Source organism: Erpetoichthys calabaricus, chromosome 10 (assembly GCF_900747795.2).
Source record: "Erpetoichthys calabaricus chromosome 10, fErpCal1.3, whole genome shotgun sequence".
NCBI classification, from domain to species: domain Eukaryota; kingdom Metazoa; phylum Chordata; class Cladistia; order Polypteriformes; family Polypteridae; genus Erpetoichthys; species Erpetoichthys calabaricus.
Genome location: NC_041403.2, coordinates 154891595 through 154909052, shown reverse-complemented (window position 1 = coordinate 154909052; position 17458 = coordinate 154891595). Strand labels below are relative to the sequence as shown.

Sequence of the window (17458 nt, the reverse complement as noted above, 5' to 3'; positions counted from 1 at the left end):
GTAAGGACACCAGGGGGTGCTTACCCTGGGGTTTGAATGTGGATCCCAATGCCCCAGTGCAGTGACGGGGACACTGAGTGCCATCCCTAAGATGAGGTGTAAAACCGAGGTCCTGACTCTCTGTGGTCATAAAAGATCTCTGGGTATCATTCATAAAGAGTAGGGTATAACCTAATGCCCAGGCTAAATTGCTCACCTCAACCTAGTCATTCTGACCCCTTGTCTCTCATTGGCTATCTCTTGCCCCTTCACCACCTAACAGCTAATGTGTGGTGAGCATACTGACGCAAAAATGGCTGACATTGCATCATCCTGGTGGATGCTACACATTGGTGATGGTTGAAGTGGTTCCCCGCTGTCTATGAACATCATTTTGAGTAGGTTAGAAAAGTTTAATATAAATGTAATTTATCATTATTTATTACTAACTGTCCCCAGCACCTCCCTCCGCATAGTAGTAAAAACAGGACAAATTTTAAAAATCAATTAACAAAAAGATATCGCTAGCTAAGCGGAGGCAAGGTACACTCCAAAAACGCAGAGGTAGACTGACTCCCCACTCCTGGCGTCACTCTTCCCCCTCCCCTCGGCCCACAGCCTCTGTCTCGGATTAGCACGAATATATCACTCCTGTAAGCGAACTATGATTCTTAGCAAGATGAGAGAAGTCACAAAACCAACAGGATTCTATAATAATAAAAGGCAAAGCCCTCACTGACTGACTCACTCACTCACTCACTGACTGACTGACTCACTCATCACTAATTCTCCAACTTCCCGTGTAGGTGGAAGGCTGAAATTTGGCAGGCTCATTCCTTACAGCTTACTTACAAAAGTTAGGCAGTTTTCATTTCAAAATTATACGTGTAATGGTCATAACTGGAACCTCTTTTTTGTCCATATACTGTAATGGTAGGCAGCAAGATGGCCGTAGGAGACGGAGTTGCGTGTCGCGTCATCACGCCTCCCACGTAATCACGTGAAATGACTGTGAACTCAGTACGTAGAAAAGAAGGAGGAGCCCCAAAGAGCGCAGAAGAAAACATTCATTACACAATTGACAAGGCAGCGAAACAATAAGAAGCGAGTGAGTGACGCATACAAGCATCTTCATAAGACACGAGGTATAAAAAAGCACGGTGTAAACCGTAAGTCTAAATTAACTTTATAGAAATGCTCCCGCTGCCGTTTGCAATACCATATTCGCGAGATACAAGTTTAATGAGAAGACACGAGGTATAAAAAAGCACGGTGTAAACCGTAACCTTAACTTTATAGAAACGCTCCCGCTGCCGTTTGCAATGCCATATTCGCGAGATACAAGTTTAATGAGAAGACACGAGGTATAAACGAGAGTTTGCATTACTTTGTAACAGAGTTAAAATTGCTGTAGCGAGAAACTTTTAACTGCCGGGTCTTAGCTAACATTAAATAAACCCGTGGACATCGCAACATCACACAAGAGAGTGGCTCACGTGAAGTGACTGAACGCAGCAGGAGTGATCACTTACATGAATGAAACCTGTTCAAAAAACACATTACACAATTGATAAGGTAGGAAAAGAATATGAAACAAGGCACGGTATAAACCGTAACTTTAAGTTTATAGAAACGCTGCCGTTTGCAATACCATATTCGCCCCTGCGAAGCGCGGTGATTTTGCTATATATATTAAACTATTTCAACCATTGTATGATCTGCTTCTCGCAACTGAAAGAGGGCACCGTGGCAGAAGTTAGCCGACTTGCTCACCAACCACAAGCGTTACCGGGTAGGTAACCACCCATACAATCAGATTGTGAATCAGACTACGAATGCCTGCAATGTAATTACCCCGATCTACATGCTGTCAAATGAACGAACCTCACGCCGTGGCACAACGTTAGGGGCTTCGCCTCTACGTCCGAGGATCGATTCCCGTAAGGGAGTGCAGTGACTGTGTACTCCTGATGAGCCCACAATTATGGCGAAACACGTGTCGCATACTATGCATCTTCAAAGCACGGTGTAAACAATAACTTTAAATTGAGTTTATAGAAACGCTCCCGCTGCCGTTTGCAATACCATATTAGATGACTTTGTAACAGAGTTAAAATTGCTGGAGCGATACATTTTTAACTGCCGGGTCATGTCGCGTGTTCTTGGGTAGGTACACCAAAAAATGTATACATTTATGCATGTAATGGGCAAACAAAAAATGTACTATACCCGAAAGCACTACAGTAGTACTCAATGTATCTTTACTTCTTAAATGTTAATGTTTTACTGTTTAATAATTTATACGCTTCTTATATGTTATTCAGATTCTTTTATCAAAATACCAGTAACAGCGCACTGCACGATAACGTGGAGTGAATACACTTGACATGACCATTCATAGTATTTATCCTCTTTCTCTGTACGTTTAACATTCGTTTGCTCAGAGGTTGATGCGCTTGCTGCTTAATGAGCAGCTCTTGACCCTAGCGTCCCGCTGCTTCTCTTCTTTCGTCGGCATCTTTTCCCGTTAAAAATGATTTTTTTTAAAACTTAGTATGTTTTCTTTAATTTTTAAGTTAAGCTGGCACTTAAGTCTTCAATCTGCCTCAAGAATGATTAGCGAAGGTGGTAGACAATGAAAACGTCAGCCGTACGCATCCGCCACGCACGCACTGGTGCGCGCAGCTGTGAGTTGATTCTACAATAAAATAAAATAAAGATAAAAAGAGTAATAACTTGCAGCACCGCTATTCAATTACACTTGCCTAACGCCTCTCCTAAGGGGAAATACTGTGGGATCTGGGCATCCGTCAAAGTAGCAATCACAAGCCCGATTACAAAGCGGGAAGCTGTGATTTGTCCTCTCCCTCCCATGTAACAATCGCAGCCCGTGTTGCAACGCACTATGTATATATATGTATATATGTGTATATGTATATATGTGTATGTGTGTATATATATATATATATATATGTATGTTTATATGTGTGGGAAAGCGAATAGTAGACTTGACGTAGTATATGTGTACCAAATTTCAAGTCAATAGGTGAAACGGTTTGCGAGCTACAGCTGATTTAAAATCCTGGACAGACAAACGAATAGCCACGGTACCGTATTATAGAAGAACATTTTACTGTTTAATAATTTATATTTATATGCAATGTGCTTCTTTTATATTACTTTATATTCTCATATGATAATGATGTTAATGTTGTTTATATTGATTTCTATGTTATTGTAAGTGCTCTTTATTTGTGGAAAAATAAATTTGGCAATTAAACTTATTTTATACATACATTTTATGTTTTTCTCTTGCACTCAGTGAGCGAATCCACTGGGTAATCAGCTATATATATATATATATATATATATATATAATATAGATAGATAGATATATGTGTATGTATGTAGATATACAAATATGTATATGTATATATATGTATATATGTGTATATATATGTAGATATACAAATATGTATATGTATATATATGTATATATGTGTATATATATGTAGATATACAAATATGTATATATATGTGTCTGTATGTGTCTATATATATGTATATATATATATATATATATATATATATGTATATATATATATATATATGTGTGTGTGTATGTATGTATGTGTGTATATGTATGTGTATATATATATGTTGATATATGTTTATATATGTGGATGTGTATATGTATATATAAATGTATATATGTATATATGTTTATGTATATATATATATGTTTACATAACCTCTTTAAACACACTTCTTCTCCGCTGCGAAGCGCGGGTATTTTGCTAGTGTTCACATAAATTATACATATTTGCTAGCTAAGTGGAGGTAAGATACACCCGAGGCTGACGCTTGAGTAAGGAGGGTCCCAATCCACTTGGCCCGCAGACTCTCTCTCAGATTTGTGCAAATAAATTGATACCACAAGTGAACTATGATACAGAGCTCAATGAGAGAAGTTGCAAAATCAACTAGAATGTTCAAGCAAATTCTAGAAAAAAAACCTGATCTAAATCCATTAAGTAGTTCTCTCGCGAAAAGCGGACAGACAGGCACACGTTGGATGTTATATATATAAAGATTACTTTTATTCAGGGCCGGATTTATATGAAAAGAGGCCCTAGGCTATTCCACTTATGAGGCCCATTCACCTTCCATTTTTAAGTTTGTAAATTACATGAGAGATAATAAAATACGTAATACGCGTTGACCTTAACCAATACATTTTTATGTTTGTTTATTAGTCATATGCGTAGAAGTTCTCCTTATTAGTGTAATTTTAATTTTGCTAACAATTTGAATGTAGGCCCCTCTTGATCTTGAGGCCCTAGGCTGAAGCCTAGTTAGCCTATAGAAAAATCTGGCCCTGCTTTTATTATCATGTTCTCCCCATGTCTGCATGGGTTTCCTTTGATTGCTTCGCTTTCCTCCCTCTGACCAATTGGCGACGCTAAATTGGCCCTAGTGTGTGTTTGATATGTGTGTGTTTGCCTTGCGATTGACTGACACCCTCTCCAGGATTTGTTCCTGCCTTGCTCCATATATTAGCTGGGTTAGGCTCCAGCCCCGCTGCACCCCTAGGGCCTCATGCATAACGCTGTGCATAGAATTCACACTAAAACATGGCATATGGACAAAAGCGGAAATGTGTGTATGCACAAAAAATCCAGATGCATAAATCTGTGCATTCACCAACTTCCACGTTCTTCCACTTCATAAATCCTGGTCAGCATGAAAAGTAACGCATGTGCACGCGCCTGCTATCCCGCCCCAACTCCTCCCAGAATTACGCCTCTTTGAATATGCAAATCAATATAAATAGCCCTTAAGCTCAGCATTCTGCGAAAAGGCAATGGCAAAAGCACAGCGGAAAATAGAAGAATTTCAGTGAATACTAAGGGAGGCAAAGAAAAATGTACTATTTGTTGGTTTAAACAGTGGTATAAACAACAAAAGGAAGTTGATCGAGTGACATAGCGTGTCAGAGAAACTGGAAAGCTCAAGTTCACAAAGTCGCACAGTGCCCAAAATAAAAAAGTCACCGTGAAATGGCGAGTTGTAGCCCAATGTCTGAGTGTCATATGAAAGCTTATTAGGGTAAAGAGAGAAACAAAAAAATAGGGACACAGTGGGAAAAAAGCTTGAAATGTCAGCTTTAATCTTGAAATTTCCACTTTAATCACGTAGTTTATTTTGTCATTAAAGTAGAACATCATAAAATTCATCTTTAAAATCATTTAATTTACTAGTTTCTCAAATCCCATCGTAACTAAAGTAGCACGTTAAATGCTTTGTTTTGTATGTGTTCTTCTATGTGCTCTATGTGTGTGAATCTCTATGTGCTTCTTAAATGGGCTTTCTCTTCCTCCGACTGGATACAGAATCCATTACATTCGTGATATTACAGCTCTCTGAATAATTAAAATACTGAGATGTATACTTGATATCATTTTCATGATGATAGGAACTAAAGCATGTTATTAAACATGGGAACACGGTGGCACAGTGATAGTGACGAACTGGCAAGAGATTGTTCCTGTCTCACACAAGATGCTTGCTGAGCTGTGCACGACCTTCGCTGAAATATTTTATTGTAGCAGTACTGTCTCTTTCAAATGTACTAACCCCCAATTCCTGTCCTTACTGTTTTTTCTCCAAATACCCAATCGCCACACAATCAGCTCTGTAATATACGTTATGCCATCTCTAAGTGGAGAACGCCGATTCTTCAAAACTTTTAAGGAACATTGAAATATCTTCATAATACATGTTTAATTATTCTATCCATCTATCGTTCCAGTGTCTCAGCAAGAATACAGTGCGAGGCAGGAACAATCCGTGAACGGAGCGCCAGCTCCTTGCTAGCGCTGCAACACTGTGTCCTCACATGTTTAATTATTAACAATATAGATTATTTACATGAAGTTAAAGTTTTATCTGTATAATACAGTAAACATATTTTGCTGCATTTCATCTTAAAAATGATATCGTCATCATATGTAAATATGAGCTCTATAAAGTGGCTCAGGTTGTGCAATATTACATAAGTGTATCGCAAGTTTACAGTGAGGTAATTGTACTTTTAAGTACAAACATTTCTACAAGTAGCACTTGATGGACTGATTGAGTGTGTTTAGAGTTCTTGGGATGAAACTGTTTGTGAACCGCGAGGTCCGTACAGGAGAGGCTCTGAAGTGTTTGTCATATGAGAGCAGTTCAATAGACAGCATGGCTGAGGCAGCGTGTGCTTGATTCTGTATACCGATAATTCTCTTTCCAATCAGCTGCTGTACAGCTGTGATTCACACTCAGGTACAATGATATAAATACTAAAATAAATACTAGTAATATGGAAAAAGATGATCCGCTGTGGCAACCCCTAACAGGAGCAGCTGAAAGAAGAAGAAGAAGGTGAAGTGAGAGTAACAATGCTAAAGCAGTTATGCTATTTGGAATAGTTTGGCTTTTCCGTGGACCATTATATTGTTACAGCTTAATTACAATCAGATAACTTAAACTAATAAATAATATGCGGTTAATTTCAGTGTATATGATAAAGACTCGTCAGGGATGTGGATCTAAAAAAGAAAGGGAAACCACACTGGAACAAAAACACTGCTTTGACGCTGGGTGCCACCAGTTTGCAAAAACCAAGTGGAGAACTTGCGTATGCCAGGGTTTGAGCTACCATGAAAATGTGCGTGGCTTTACGCCAAGTTTAGGTTTTATACATCGTGATTTGAGTGTGAAAACGGGAGTATGCAACATTTTTGTGCTTATGCACAGTTTATACATGAGGCCCCTGGTCTGCGTTAAGCAAGTTATGAAATGATGTGACATGACACCTCTCGTCTGCATCTCTCACTCACTACAGCTTTTAAGTCGGTCATGAACTACAAGGTGCCCAGGGTTTAACCAAAAGCACCCGTCATCACGGGGGCACAGACTCGCCCCATTCACAGAACTTACAGTTTATGTCATTGAAATATGGAGTACAGAGGGAGGGCGTGCAGACGTCACACGACGGGAACCCGGTTTTGGTTTTTCCCAGTTTCATTCAGCTGCCATCACAACTTAAGATACAGTAAAATATGACGAATAACAAAGTGGGCTAAGATTAACTTTTATCATCACATTATACAAATTCTAATAGTATAAACTTTCAACCGAGCGTAAACTTAATGATTTATACATCTTTCAGTGTTGAAAGATGCAAAATGACTGTTAGGTGATGGCTGAAAAATGAAAACCAACATGACAATTCCTTAACTTATTTCAGGGTATTAAAGCCTCTTGGTATTTAAAACTATTTTACATGTCTCCAGGCCTTCCGCATTTATGTCATTATAAAAGCGAGGTCAAATAATTTCCAAGTATAATTACAGTCTTGCAGGAATCAAGTGAACAGCTCATCCAGTCATGCTGACTTAACTGCTTTTAGTGCTGCCTGCTCCTTAAGAATCTGGCATTAAGTACATTTAAAATCCGAGAGTGATTAGACCATCCATTAGGTGAGCCGCGGCAGGTCAGCACAACTTTCTCTGGTTAAGCGCTGCTTGTGTAATCCCATTCCATCTGCCCCTTCTAATTAAACTTGTTTATTTGAGGGGGAAAAAGGATATTTCATATTATGTACAAGACAAATATTGATTTTAAAGAAACTTAATACTGCTTATTGCTATAATATATTCTGCAAATAAAACCCACCGATCTGTATTAAGCACTTGCCGATAAAAAATCCTTCCTTTTTGACTGACGGTGAGCAAAGCGAGCCATTTACGGAAACAGCATACAGCTTACACGTCCTCATAGTGTATTCATCTCAACTACTTTCTTAAATATTCACTAAACGATCGGGATAAAAATGAAACACCTTGTAAGCATGCATTGTTTTACCGCAGAGCAATGCTAATCTATTGTGACCTGCCATGTTTGCAGCAAAATGTAACAATAAGCTATTGTATCTCTAGCAGGCAGGGCCATGCCCTATGCAGCTTGGATAAGCTCCACCTTCTCGCAATCCTATATCGGAATAAGTGAGTTTGGAAAATGGGTGAATGAAGCGTATTGTATCTCTGAGGGGGCAGCATGGTGGAGCAGTGGGAGCTACTGGCCTGCAGTTTCAAGTTCCGGGCCTACCTGCTATTTCCATTTGTGTAAGCCTGTTTGTTCTTTATTCTTCTTTAGAGTTCATATGTTCTTGCCATGTCTGCATGGATATTTTGCTTTTCTATCCCATATCCCCAAAGACATACAGTGGATTCATAAAGTATTATGACCCCTTCACTTTTTTTTTTTTTTACACTTTGTTTTCTTGTGCTAAAATCATTTCAATTCATTTTTCCCACATCAAGCAACACTCAACACCCCAGAATGACAAAGCGAAATTGTTGCAAATTTATTAAAAATAAAACACTGATATATCAAGTCGACTCAAGTATTCAGACCCTTTGCAGTTCGACTCAGGCGCATGCCATTCTATTGCTCGCCTTGTCTGGAGTCCACCCTTGGTCAGTTTGATTGATTGTACATGATTAGGAAAGGCACACCTCAGTCTATAGAAGGGCCCAATCTTGACAATGTTTATCAGAAAAAGCAAGCCCACCCACGGAGTCTGAAGAAACTGCCTGCAGGGCTTAGGGAGAGGATTGTGTCAAGGCCTTGTGATGGTGTAGGTCGTCTCCACTTGAACCTGACGACATCCATAACATAACTGGATGAGCCAGGCAGATGAGGACACACACGCACAACAAATTGCAAGGGGTTGGTGCAAAGGGGCTTAGTACTTTTATTTAAGCCATCAAAACCAAAATAAACCTACAAAACAGTGTCCAAAGTGCTGTGCAAAATCCGTAATTAATAAATAATCCAATAAATCGAAGTGTTCATAGTGGAGGTTAAAACCATTAAATAGAAGATCCATTTAAACGAAGTTAAAAACACAGGCAAGAAACCGTCCTGAAAAGTCAGAGCCCCGATGCTCCTTTATAACTGACATCTCCTTGACTTGCCCTTTCGGAACTTGCAGTCTGAGGACAAGTCCACCAGCAGGCGCAGACAACCTTTTGTCCTGAATGGGGTCACCACCACCAGCCCCATGATGCTCCATGGGGAGCTGTCGAGCCATGCTCTGATCTGCTCCACACCCACCGTTGCCAAATGGCTCCACCCGGTGAAAGTGCACTGTCCTCTCACCACTGCCAAACTCAATGACACCTCCCAGTGAGAGCACACTCCTGAGTGTGATGATCGCTTTTGCTATCTGGTCAATCAGCAGGAGAGACCCCTCAGTGACCTCCTGAGAGCTGGCCACACTCGGTCTTCTCTGGGGCTCCATCTCTGTCCGTCTGCTTCCTTTCAGCACCCACCGGCTCTCACTGTCTTTCTCACTTGCTCGCTCCCTCGCTTGCTTACCTCCATCCCTTCATTTTTCTTATTTTTCTTCCTCTCTCTCTCTCTGTCTTCTCGCTCTCCTTTTATACACTGGGGAGAGTTGCGGGTGCGACCACCTGATTGCCTCCCCGAGTTGATAACGAGACAATCAGACCACCTACACGTGCCGGCAAAGCAGCGTAAGGTCAGCTGACCGCTTTCCACAAATTTCTGTTGTCAAAAATTAATATATGTTAATTTTGTGGCTGTCTTTATGTAGATCTGATGAGGAGCCCCAGACCTTTGGGGGATTATGGGGGCATCTCCAATGCCAATGCTACTACTACTACTACTACTACTACAACCTTATATAGTCTAAGTTGCCTCCCCATAGTTGCTGACTTTGTGAACATCAGCATCACGCTGGACAAAGTAGATCAAGAGTTGAATAACTGCACGCAAGTGAGGTCTGTCATTTTAGCAAACGCTTGGCAGACATTTTTGCAATTGTTTCTTCTTGGTTTTGAACTCTTCTAAGTTTTTCCAAAATAGACAATAAGTCTGCACTTGTAACTTGCATTTTTCCATTACGATTATCAGACTGTTCCCTTAAACTAACAAAGTTTGGTATAATAACATGTTTCACGTGCCTACCCGGATGGGCCGCCTCAAATTGGGACACAAGTGCTGCCGTACACACAACCAGTTTTGATCCCTGACAGGCCTGACCCCATTGGCACTCTGACAGTTTTGACTGTGTTACAGATAGGGCTTTCCCCCATCCCCTTCATAATGGCAGTGACATTCATATCCCTGGTGACACTTCCTGTGAAGTCAGTAGACGGATTGGGACGGGCGTCATCCCAGCTGACTGGAAAACATGTCATTCCTATCTGGAAAGGGAAGGGTGACCACCTGGATTGCTAGGGTCATCCTCAATAGGATCCATGATCACTTGCTCACCTACCAACAACCGGAGCAGTCTGGTTTTATGCCTAAGAAGTCTATTATCGACCGCATCCTGGCACTGAGGGTTCTCATGGAGCGCAAACGCGAATATCGGCAGAGTTTCTTTACAGCCTTTGTTGGTTTTCATAAAGTGTTTGACTTATTTGATGAAGCTGACTCTTCCTATGAAATAAGTAGACTGATTGGGAGAGCATGGGGGGTCATCATGTCACTGGAAAGGGGTGTGTGGCGCTCCCGATATCTCTGCAAAAGGGTAAAGGTCCAATTGGTTGCAAGACATGGACGCAATCCAGTGACCTGAGATGAAGACTGGACTCCTTTGGTACTGTGTCTCTTCGGAGAATCCTTGGGTACCACTGGTTTCACTTTGTGTTGAATGAGCGGTTCCTCATGGAGTTCCGAATGTATGGGAGTGTCAGTTACGTCACTACAGCCATGTGACATGATTCCCTGAGGCTGATCCCGCTCACACAATCCTTATTGTTGAGGAGCCGAGCGACTGGACCAGGCCAAGGGGATGCCCATGTAACACCTGGCTGTGGCAGATGGATAGTAATTTCCGCAGGGTGGGACTGGACTGCGTGTCTGTCTAGAGGGGTTGCCAACTAGGATCCTGAGCTGTTTCATTGAGTGGTAGGTGCGGCAAAGTGCTGTACCAGTGCATTGCTCCCCAACCTCACCTGACCTGAGTTAAAAGCTTATTTCTTTGAGTTCAATTTGTTCACTCGCTGTACTGTATTGTGAATTTCCCCTTGGGATTAATAAAGTATCTATCTATCTATCTATCTATCTATCTATCTATCTATCTATCTATCTATCTATCTATCTATCTATCTATCTATCTATCTATCTATCTATCTATCTATCTAAAAAATCATACTTCTTCATCTTTAATTGTGATATTACTTTTGTAGGGTGTATGAACATAAATCAAACATTTTCTAAGGGTGCGGTGCCGAGGAAAGGTTGGGAAACACTGCATTATAGAAAGGTCCTATCGGTAGCACTGTGTTTTATGCCTGTGTAATTCAGGTGACTTGCAGATTTTCCAATGGTAGTTTCAGGGTAATTGCACTGCAGGCACACAGGAATTAAAGGAGTGTAAAATAAAGTGTGACTGGGGTTTGTTTGTAGACTGTGATTGATTAAAATTCCCCCCAGATTCATCTCTCCGTGTTACCTTACAAGCTCCTCTTCTGTACCCTTCAGTCCATTTTGAGATGCTGCTTACAGCAAGCGAGGGGAAGGCTGTGGCAGCTGCATGCTGAGTGTGATGAGCCCAAATATACTCTTCTCTGCAACTGATTACAGTTCCTGCTGGGTGAATCTTAAGCATGACTCAGCGGGCTGAGAAATACAGACCCTCGCCGTCGTCCTGCCCAATTTTAAGGTGCAGTATGCTCACAGAGCTAAGGATTGCATTCATCCATGAAAGTGTGATATTGTGTTACCAACCATTTTGAGGCGAATGTGGAACTCATTTTTCTGAGTACACTTTTAGTTTTAATTTTTTACAAGCTCCTTCTTTTAATATATATACCCTGTAGTACTAGGGTGTTGTACTGTGTTAGCCATTATGAATGTAGAGAAAAGCCAAGCAAAATGACACCTTTTATTGGCTAACTAAGATGTAATTACATCTTGCCTGAAGAAGGAGCCTGAGTTGCCTCGAAAGCTTGCATATTGTAATCTTTTTAGTTAGCCAATAAAAGGTGTCATTTTGCTTGGCTTTTCTCTATATATACCCTGCACATATATACTGTACTTTATAATAAATGATATACCTCAGTTTTGATCCAATGACATTTTACTTTCCAAAATCTATATCTTATCTATTTTCGGTATTACTTGTAAAGTGTAATAAAGCACAGGGCGAGTCAAAAAGAGTTGGGGATCCACCCGGTATATTATGCACAAAGATGAGTTATCTATTAATAATAATTCTTTGCATTTATATAGCACTTTTCTCACTACTCAAAGCGCTCAGCAATTACAGGTTAAGGGCCTTGCTCAAGGGCCCAACAGAGCAGAATCTCTTTTGGCATTTACGGGATTCAAACCAGCAACCTTCAGATTGCCAGTGCAGATACCTAGCCTCAGAGCCACCACTCCGCCTGCTGAGACTGGTATTAAGTTCTTAAAGCCTGGGTTGACTGAAAAGGAAAACTAGAGAAAGTAGAGAAAGAAGAAGGACGTGTTTGCAGGAAGGAAGTGGCGTGTGGTCATCTATGGGTTCTGGTAGTGATGTCAGGATCAGGCAGAAGTGAAGTCAGGATCAGGTGGAAGTGAACTTTTCCTCGGAAGTTCTGTAGGAAGAGAACTGGCATCAATACTCAGCGCAAACCCCTAGTCTTGTGTGTCAATGTTCCGATTTGAACTCTTTGACTGCCTCCCAAGTGCACGTGTGTGACAAAAGATTCCCCTTTCCTGATAGCATACCTCAGCCCACTTCTGCTGCCCACCAGCCCCGCTCTGTGGCAATTAAAAAATGCATAGCAACTGATGATATGAGAACGCCAAACTGATTCCCCGCTACTCATCACATGTCCTCTGGCAGATAACTTTTCTTGATGGATGGTGTAGCAGTTGCGTTTCTTTTTGCTTTTCATAGAATTTCCACTTCCAACTCCCTGTACATATATGGGATCAGGTGTAGCTGATGTTCTGGTTAAGCGACATTGCCACCCTGTGGCATCCCCATGCTTACTCTTGATGTCCCTTCCTTCTGAGCTATATGGCCTTGTTCTGCTTTTACTGTGTTTCTGGGTAACCGGCTCAATTTTAGGCAGACTTGTTTCAATACGTGTTTGGGGACAACTCGTTCAAAAAGTTTGTAGCGAATAGTGGTGACATCTGACACTGGAAAGGCTTCGCCCACAAGGTTTCTTCCTAAAACACTGGCACTCCTCCAGTCTGTGCACTTTAAATCACTGGGGGTTTCAGGGAGAAAGCAAAAGAAACTGAACAAAAGACCTGAGAAAAAATAGAAAGCCAAAATTGCAGTTAGTTGTAAGTTAATTTGTAAGTTGTAATGAGAGCGGTGACAGTGGAGACAGACAGACAGATACACAAACATGTAGACAGCAGCAGTTACTTGGCTCCACGTGTTTGAGAAGTGTCTCTGTCTGCTATGATATCTTTCTGTCATTTTGACCACTCAGTCATTATATGGCATAACAACAGCAAGTCGTGCTTAGGAAACATCGTGGTTTGTGTATATACCATGTGTTAAAATGCTGCGGCTATTTTGTCATGGCTTGTTTGAATTTCCAATTGGACGGTAACGTTAAATTTCTTTAGCTATTCTCTCAGACGTGCAGTCAGAAGGCGGATGTTGTGCCACCTCATCTGTGCCTGTACTGGTGTTGTTCAGCTGATTTGTTGATTCGGGTGTTTTGAGTACTGCGTCCCCTGTGGCTCTTTGTTATCTGCTTTCTTAACTGCAGTCCATTGGATGGAGTATGACTCATCGCTTAATTCAAATACATATTTTGCAGTTCATATTTTCACAACCATAGCTGCCAATTCTTTCAACCTTATATCGATTCCTACACTATCATCATAATTGTGAAAAACCAAGAGCACATACAGCACCTGATGACAACGTATCGTTCACTTTCACCACAAGTCCATTGATGCTGTCGAATGCCAAAGCATAATTTGATTTTACAGAAAGGTTTTGCTTGCAATCGGTTATGCTTATTTTGAACCAATGCAATATGCTCTCCGCATATGCTACATGCATTTATATGTTACCAACCATGCCCCACAGCTTCGCCCAGGTAGTAGTGAAACAAGACAAACTTTAAAAATCAATAAACAAAAAGGCAAAACATAGAGGTAGACCGGCTACCCACTCCTGATGTCACGATTCCCACTCACCTCGGCCTGCAGCCTCTGTCTCGGATTAGCGTGAAAATATCACTCCTGCAAGTGAACTATGATCCTTTGCGCAATGAGAGATGTCGCAAAATCAATCGGAATGTTCAAGCAAATTATAGAAAAAAAAACTGATCTGAATCCGTTAAGTAGTTCTCTCGTTTGCTAGCTAAGCGGATGTAAGATACGCCCCGAGGCTGGCGTGTGAGTGTGTAGAGCCTCACCCCCCTCCTCTTGCCCACTGCATGTCTCTCAGATTCGCACAAATAAATGAAGCAAACAATGATTGTTAGCGTGATGAGACAGGTCTCAAAATCAACTGAAATGTTGAAGCAAATTATAGAAAAAAAAACTGATCTGAATCCGTTAAGTACTGTTTATACTCGCGTATAAGTCGAAAAATGTATTCTTTAAAATTCATTCAAAAAAACAAGGTCAACTTATCCACGGGGCAACACAATTGTCTATAGAATTTGGGTAATGGCATTGTACACTCAACGCTTCACAGTGTTAAGTCACCGGCCATCTGCCGTTTCCCATGGTCTTTGAAATAATTATAAGCCAGCAATACTATTGCTAATTAGCTAGTTTTTTCTAATTTCATTAAATAATTCTTTAAACTGTGAAATACTTGAATTTGAGCATAAGCTTTTGCAGGTTTTGGATAACAAACATACCATTAGCTGCCACGTGCAACCAGATTTGGAATCAAAAGAACCAAGGCAACACACGCTATCAATGCAATGCAAGCGCAGCCCGCAATTCAAAAAATTTCTCTGCCTACCTGTTTGTCTCGTCTGACAGTAGCTGAAAAGCAGCATCAGGAGACAGCAGCCTGAAGTAGTCCAGCAGCGGGTGATCTGTCGTGTCCTACAGCAAGCCATGCTGTCTTGTGAAGTCCAGTAGCCAGTTCGGCTCCCACGGATCAATGTCTGGGTATTCCTCCCACGCGAACCTTGCCGTAGGTGCATCGGCTGCGCAAATGCACTCAGCTGGCAGCTGATCAGCTGGCGCGGCATCTGCTGGTGTCCGATCAGCTGATGCTGGCTTCTCACTCTCTTGCTCGATTCCTGATCACTGTCAATAAAATCCGATTCTGAAAAATCAGTGTCCGACTCAGCGATAATGTCCAAAACATCGTCTGCCGAGTGTTTCCTTTTCTGCACTCGCGTCGTTCTCCTTGTGACATGTCGATGCCATCTTGCCTTGTTTACATTTCGCAACTCACACACATGCAAGGATTAGTTGCCGAGTCAACGAGTCTAGCATTTCTCCAAGCACAGAGGGAATGCCTGTGACGAGACAGTGAGTTTTGTCGCCATTAACAGCTGATTGTCGCCCCCTATCTCTGATAGCTGTCAAGTTTTACCCTCGACTTATACGCGGGTCATAACAAATTTCGTAATTTTCGGCTTAAAAATACACTCGACTTATCTGCGAGATCGACTAATACGCGAGTATCTACGGTAGTTCTCTCGTTCGCTAGCTAAGTGGATGTAAGATACGCTCCGAGGCTGGCGTGTGAGTGTGTAGTGCCATGCCGACTTCCCCATAGCTGATATCCAAATGCCTAGCAACAGTGGACAACGCAATCCATCGGTCTTCTCTGATGAAACCATGTCGATGCGGGCTTGTGTGCGCAATGTTGATTGTCGACCAGATTGAGCTCCGTCGGTTCCTCTTGCTCTTTCTACTTTAATCCTTTCTACCCATTCATAAACTTTTCGTTGAGTCAGGCTGTTTTCACTTCCATACTGAGCCAACATCTTCGGGTGACTTTCAACAGGTTTCACTCCCTCTGTCCAAAGAAATCTCACGATGGCGCATTATTCAACAATAGTGGAATCTTGCAGCAGAGGGTCCATTTTCATTTGCCATTGGCTTCAACTAGTCTAGAGCACTGTGATACCCATGTTCGTACTACCCATAAGCCATCACAAACATGTTGTATTGCGTCAGCTTCTATCTGTTACGTTTACCACGTAATTTTCAAAATGTCTTTCATTTTTGATTTGGAATAAGCTTGATGGTTTGAATGATATCCTCTTGTTTGTCAAATTTCTTATGTTCTTAATTGAATTTCTTTCTATGGCCAGACTATTTCCTTTTCCTCTTGGTAGCAATCCATAACAAAGGTATCTTCTAAATGCTTGATGGCCTCGATTTGAGTTTGAATTCTTGTTTCATTAATTATTTTTTTTTTGTTTTCTCTTTAAATTCTCTGGTGTTTTTTTTTTTTCTAGATTGACTTTGAAGTTATTTGTCATTACATAAGCTCTGCCAATTTTATCTGCTGGATTGTACACTCTGTTACTTTCTTGAAATAACATTTAAAAAAAAAAGCTTGATGACATTAAACTCTAAAACCACTTTTTGCTTATCAGATGTGATGAACTGCCTTAAATTGGTACCTGCTAACTGCATGCTGCATACAGAGTAGAGATTTGTCTTATTACATATGGATCTTGCGTACTCTCAGCACAGAGCTCAGTTTTAATGGAAGCCCAATGTATGTTTAGAGAACTGGTCACGTGATGAGCCAGTAATGGAAGTCGTGTATTTACTGCATAGTCCATCTGGTTAACCTCTGGGTCACAGTGGCCCATGAGCAATTCTTCATTGATTTTATATTGCATCACTATTACAGCACACAGTTGAAAATGTCTGGTGCAAATAATACATATTTACCAAGCCCCCCAAAACTGCAGAGATGGCTGGCCACGGAAAGCAATGGTTCTATGTGTTTAGTTATAGTATCATGCATGTCATGCAATTAATAACAAACGGCACTTAGTCATTGTCAGGGGATCGACAACAACATCCAGCACCTTTTATAATATTTTTAGGATGAGTCGATATACTGTTTGGTAAGGATAGCGCACAAGAGTATTGAAGGAAGAAACAGTAATTAAGATAACAGATTGCCAGTGTTTACTTAAGTGCAATATATGTGAATTAATATGGAGATAGTTGATTTGAGGTTACTGCTGTAGGCAGCTGCATGCATCTGTATGCTTAAAGCGAAAAGTATCGACAATAACCCTGCTGCTATCCTCAGTATTTTAGCTAAGCCTTGCAAGCATTTTTTTTTGTTTAATTTGAGAAAAAATAAGCATGATACAATTCCTAATTGCAAGGCTAAGTTTACCTTTCAAAAGTTCACATCACACCCAATAGAAATGTTCCCCAAGGATAATCACCTGGCTCCTGCACGGCACATCTCTTCGTCACAGCTCATCGACGATGA

General features: G+C 41.0%; 1 protein-coding gene across 1 annotated transcript in view; it reads left to right on the top strand.

The window, feature by feature from the left end:
• The window catches only part of negr1 (neuronal growth regulator 1), a 782727-nt gene that overhangs the window by 593340 nt on the left and 171929 nt on the right, over positions 1 to 17458 (top strand). The window lies entirely within an intron of this gene.